Source organism: Bufo gargarizans, chromosome 9, assembly GCF_014858855.1.
Source record: "Bufo gargarizans isolate SCDJY-AF-19 chromosome 9, ASM1485885v1, whole genome shotgun sequence".
In the NCBI taxonomy this organism is placed as follows: domain Eukaryota; kingdom Metazoa; phylum Chordata; class Amphibia; order Anura; family Bufonidae; genus Bufo; species Bufo gargarizans.
The window spans coordinates 86,964,137-86,970,097 of NC_058088.1; positions in this window are offsets into that span (position 1 = coordinate 86,964,137).

Here is a 5,961-nt window from a genome sequence, read left to right on the forward strand (position 1 = left end):
TGAAGTGACACAACCCCTTTAATGTGATCTTCTCCAAACTTTTGAATGCACATGTCTAACTGTTCAATGTTTCAGTACTTTTTGCACAACCTGCTGTTCTCTGACAAGGAGATTAACGGCAAAATTCACCACAGGTGTTTTATCCATGAATCGCCAAATACAGTTCCTGGTTCAATTACAATTGGTATTTAAACAGTCCTCCTCATCATGCTGTTCACATTTTGACAAGATGACACCTAACAATTGATCAACACCAGGGCCGCCATCAGGGGGGTACAGCCAATACCCCAGTAAGGGGCCCGGACCCTGGGGGGGGCCCCGGCCAGTTCCAATTTTTTGCCCCCTCCCATTTGTCAGTGACTTGAGTTGAACTTTATTGCATCGCTAGAGGGGGGCAATTGATTATTCCTTTAGTGATGTCCGGTTCATGAACGAATCGTTCATTTGAATCGATTCAGTTCACTGAACCGGAGGAGTGGATTCACCTGACTGATCCGATCCGAGTGAAACAGCTCAGTCTGACCTAGCACACAATAGCAGAGCTGCTGGCAGCAGGGAGGGGAAGGGCTGGGGAGGATCCTAGAGTGGAAGCTGCTGCTGCCAGCCCCTCCCCGCCCACCAACCAATCAGAGCTGAGGCAAGGCAAGCACTAGCAGCTCTGATTCACTGACACAAGTACAGGGAGAATTAGGGCTCTTTCACACTTGCGTTGTTCTTTTCTTCCGGCGTAGAGTTCCGTCGTCGGTGCTCTATGCCGGAAGAATCCTGATCAGTTTTCCTAATGCATTCTGAATGGAGTGAAATCCGTTCAGGATGTCTTCAGTTCAGGACCGGAACGTTTTTTGGCCGGAGAAAATACTGCAGCATGCTGCATTGCCGCAAGGCCGGATCCGGAATTAATGCTCATTGAAAGGCATTGATCCGGATCCGGCCTTAAGCTAAACGTCGTTTCGGCGCAATGCCGGATCTGACGGTTAGCTTTTTCTGAATGGTTACCATGGCTGCCGGGACGCTAAAGTCCTGACAGCCATGGTAAAGTGAACCGAAGATCCGATTCATGAATCAGTTCATTTGAATGAGCTGATTCAAATGAACCGATTGATCTGAAAGATCCGAACTTCCTATCTCTATTCCTTGCCCGACCCCCCCCCCCCCCCCCCCCCCGCTCCGCTGATTCCCATATTATACCTGGTATACCGGCTCCGGCTGCATTCCCCTTTAAAAGGCTCTGAGCCGCTGCGCAGAGGAATGTAGCTGCGCAGCGGCAGGTGACGTCAGACGCTGTCCGCTGCCTGCTGCCGCCTCATGCCGTGACGCCACCTTCAGATTAGCGCGCCGCAGCCTGCCTGCCTGTCTGCTGCAAGCAGCGTTTTGGTGTCCGCCTCCATAGCAGAATGGAGGCGGAACTGAGCCAAACGGATGCATTCTGAACGGATCCTTATCCATTCTGAATGCATTGGGGCAAAACTGATCCGTTTGGGGCCGCTTGTGAGATCCCTGAAACAGATCCCACAGGCGGACCCAGAAATGGCAGTGTGACAGTAGCCTGTGCCGCATACTGAGCTGAGCTATTTCAAAGGCTCCAAATTATTTATTTTCATATTGATCCTTATGTTGTCTACTTGGCTAGGCAGCTCTATGTTGTGTGGTCTTTGCTCAAGGGTAAAATGCAAAGCTGTTTTCTGGATTATCCCACAGGACCAGGATCCTCCATCACTTATTGTTATTAACCCCTCCCTTGCCAGCCCACCCAGCCCTATTTAGCTTTGTGTTCTGCTTTGAGAAAAATGTTTAGGCCATGAAGGGGTCAATTAAGTGTTGTAGGCGGTGGGGGGTGTTATTGTGCATATTGTGTTTGGGATCCATTTAACCGCCTCCGGACCGCCTAACGCAGATGTGCGGTCCGGAGGCGGCAGCGCTGCGCACAACGACGCATATACGCGTCATCTCGCGAGACGCGAGATGACGCGCTATGCGGCCCGCGCATGCGCAGTTCGCGCCGGCATTTCGAAGAGGACCATTTAGTCATCAGCTTGCCAGCCAATGATCGCGGCTGGCAAGCTGATGATTTTCAAAAAAGCCAATCACAGAGCCATATATCAGATCATATTTGTAAATGTGATCTGTTATATGGCTGCCTGCTCCTCTGCTGGTTCTTTTCGTCGGTTGGATCCAGCAGAGGAGCAGGCTTCACAGTGAGTACACCAAACACTACACTTTAGCCCCAGATCACCCCCCTGAACCCCAATTAACCCTTTGATCACCCCTTTGTCAATCACTAGTGAAAGGAAAAAAGTGATCAGTGTAAACTGTCACTTTTTTTTTTCACTGGTATTGACCGTTAGGTTTTAGGTATAGTTTAGGCCCCTTGGTTAGGTAGTTAGCGATCAGTTAGCGCCCAGCCCACCGCACCGCAGTCCGTTATTCGCTGATTAGCGTATCGCTAATCAGCATTTGTACTTTTATAGTATCTGGAAGTGATCAAAACTGATCACGGTCAGATCTATAATAGTACTAGTGTCACTTTAGTTCGCCCTCCACCCAAAACGCAGTGTTTGCCCGATCAGGCCTGATCGGTCGCCCACACGTGCGTTCGCCCACGCCCGCCCCACCGCAGTGACAAAAAAATTTTTTGGGGATCACTGCACAATCACTTTACACGCACTGCGGCGATAAAAAAATCAGTTTTTATATTTTTTATCAACCGCAGCGGCCTCCGGTACTTCGCTAGCCTCCCCTTTGTAAGACAGGCTTGCTTTTTTTTTCTTGGGTAGTCTCAGGGAATACCCTTAAATTTAGTTGCCCAAAATGTCAAACAGGGGGTATTCTTCTGAAGAGGCCTACAGGCTTCTGACCCAGTCGGATGAGGAGTGGGAACCCTCATCTGATGAATCCAGCGGGTCAGAAAACGAACCTGTAGAAAGCAGTGGCTATCTGACCCAAAGTTCGGACGAGGAGGCTGAGGTCCCTGATACCACCAGGCGTACCCGGCCCCGTGTCGCTAGACCACAGGTGTTGCGCAGGATCCGCTTCAAGAGCAGCAGAGTGGGGCTGGTGCTGTCGGATTACGTGGTGAGGCATACACCAGCAGCCCAGCCCTCCCTGGACCTAGTACCAGCACTGCCGTACAACCTGGTGAAGTAGCGAGCACCAGAAGGGCAGTTGAAGCTGGTACGGTGGCACGTGCAGTAGTGACCCCGTCGCAGCCACCGCAAAGACGTGCCCGTAGAGCCCCTAGAATCCCAGAGGTGCTGGCAAACCCTGATTGGCAGTCCCCAACTTCAGCCGCACCCGTAGTTTTCCCTTTCACTGCCCAGTCTGGAGTTCGGGTTGAGACAGCTCAGATCGGTTCGGCCCTGGGATTTTTTTGAGCTGTTCTTGACTGCGGAGCTCTTAGACATAGTTGTGGCCGAAACAAACAGATATGCCACACAATTTATCACCGCTAACCCGGGAAGCTTTTATGCCCAGCCTTTCCGGTGGAAACCAGTCCAAGTTTCCGAAATTAAAACTTTTCTGGGCCTCCTCCACAACATGGGCCTGACAAAAAAGCATGAATTGCGGTCATATTGGTCCACGAACCCGATTCATCACATGCCCATGTTCTCTGCTGCTATGTCCAGGGCACGTTTTGAGGCCATCCTGCGTTTCCTGCACTTTAGTGACAACACCGCCTCCCGTCCCAGGGGCCACCCTGCTTTTGACCGGCTCCACAAAATTCGGCCCCTCATAGACCATTTCAACCAGAAATTTGCAGATTTGTATACCCCAGAGCAAAACATCTGCGTAGACGAGTCCCTGATACATTTTAACGGGCGCCTTGGCTTCAAACAATACATCCCAAGCAAGCGCGCCCGGTATGGGGTCAAATTGTATAAGCTCTGTGAAAGGGCCACAGGCTATACCCACAAATTTCGGATCTATGAGGGAAAAGATCAGACCCTGGAGCCGGTCGGTTGCCCTGACTACCTGGGGAGCAGTGGGAAGACAGTTTGGGACTTGGTGTCACCCTTATTCGGCAAGGGGTACCATCTTTATGTGGACAATTTTTACACAAGTGTGGCCCTCTTTAGGCATTTGTTTCTAGAACGGATTGGCGCCTGTGGTACCGCGCGAACTAGTCGCGTGGGCTTCCCCCAACGGCTCGTTACCACCCGTCTTGCAAGGGGGCAGAGGGCCGCACTGTGTAACGAAGAACTGCTCGCGGTGAAATGGAGAGACAAGCGTGACGTTTACATGCTCTCCTCCATTCACGCAGACACGACAATACAAATTGAGCGAGCAACCCTTGTCATTGAAAAGCCCCTCTCAGTCCACGACTATAACCTTCACATGGGAGGGGTGGACTTCAATGACCAGATGTTGTCTCCGTATTTAGTTTCCCGCAGAACCAGACGCTGGTATAAGAAGGTGTCTGTATATTTAATTCATTTGGCTCTGTACAATAGTTTTGTTCTCTACAGTAAGGCTGGGAGAACTGGATCCTTCCTCAAATTTCAGGAAGAGATCATCGAGAACCTCCTGTACCCAGGAGGTTCCGTGGCCCCATCCACCAGTGTAGTTAGCCGTCTACACGAGCGACATTTCCCCAATGTTGTTCCTGGTACCTCAACCCAACCGTCACCCCGAAAAAGATGTCATGTCTGTAGCAGGAGTGGAATAAGGCGTGACACCCGCTATTTCTGTCCTGACTGTCCTGACCACCCTGCCCTATGCTTTGGAGAGTGTTTCCGGAAGTACCACTCACAGGTACACTATTAGCATAGGGATCATCTCACCAGGACAGGCACACAGGGCTATTAGGGCCCATTCATTCACTGCTGCTGCAAACGTCTCCTTTCACATGGGACAAAGTGCATAACGCACTTCGCCACATCTTTGGGCGATTTGCGCTTTGCACATTGACCCATGGGGAAGGAAAGGTTTGTTCTATAAAGGTAAAAAAAACAAAAAAAACAACACCAGTAAGCAAAAAGGTTAATGTTCAGTTAAAAAAGTTAAAGTTTATATGTTCTGTTGCAAAGTTAATAAAATTATTGCGTTGCGGCCTGGTTTTTTCATTTATTTTTTTTGTTGTTTTTTTACCTTCCAAGTTGACCAACCGATCGACCAGCTGCAGCACCGATGTGCATTCTGACAGAAGCATTGCGCTGCTGTCAGATTACACGCAAGTCGGTGTATGCGGCGCTGCAAGACGGGATTTTCTCCTCTGCAGTAACAGATATGTTTGCCGAGGCATACGAGCTGAGGAGGAGGCGGCGTTCCTATGCTTTGGCAAACACTTTGTATATATATATAAAAAAAAAAATCCCGCCAATGATTTATTCATCCACATCGATTGATGTGAATGGAGAAATCTGGTTTGCCAGGGCATACGAGCTAAGTGGGTATGGATGTAGGGCGGAGCTCCTATGTCCTGGCAGACACCTTTCCCCTCCATTTTTTTTTTTTTGGGCAGAGATTTTTTTCATCCACATTGATCGATGCGAATGAAGAAATCTGTGCCGTTCATTTTTTTCTTTCAGCCCAGAGGCTGAACGGAAAAAAAAATCTCATTACCTGTATGCTCAATATAAGGAGAATAGCAGAAACTCCTAATGCTGGCCATACATGTAATGATTGCGGAGACCCTCAAATGCCAGGGCAGTACAAACACCCCACAACTGACCCCATTTTGGAAAGAAGACACCCCAAGGTATTTGCTGAGGGGCATATTGAGTCCATGAAAGATTAAAATTTTTGTCCTAAGTTAGCGGAAAGTGAGACTTTGTGAGAAAAAACAAAAAAAATATCAATTTCCGCTAACTTATGCAAAAAATTTGTTTTTCTATGAACTTGCCAGGCCCCTCATTGGATACCTTGGGGTGTCTTCTTTCCAAAGTGGGGTCACATGTGGGGTATTTATACTGCCCTGGCTTTTTAGGGGCCCTAAAGCGTGAGAAGAAGCCTGGGATCCAAATG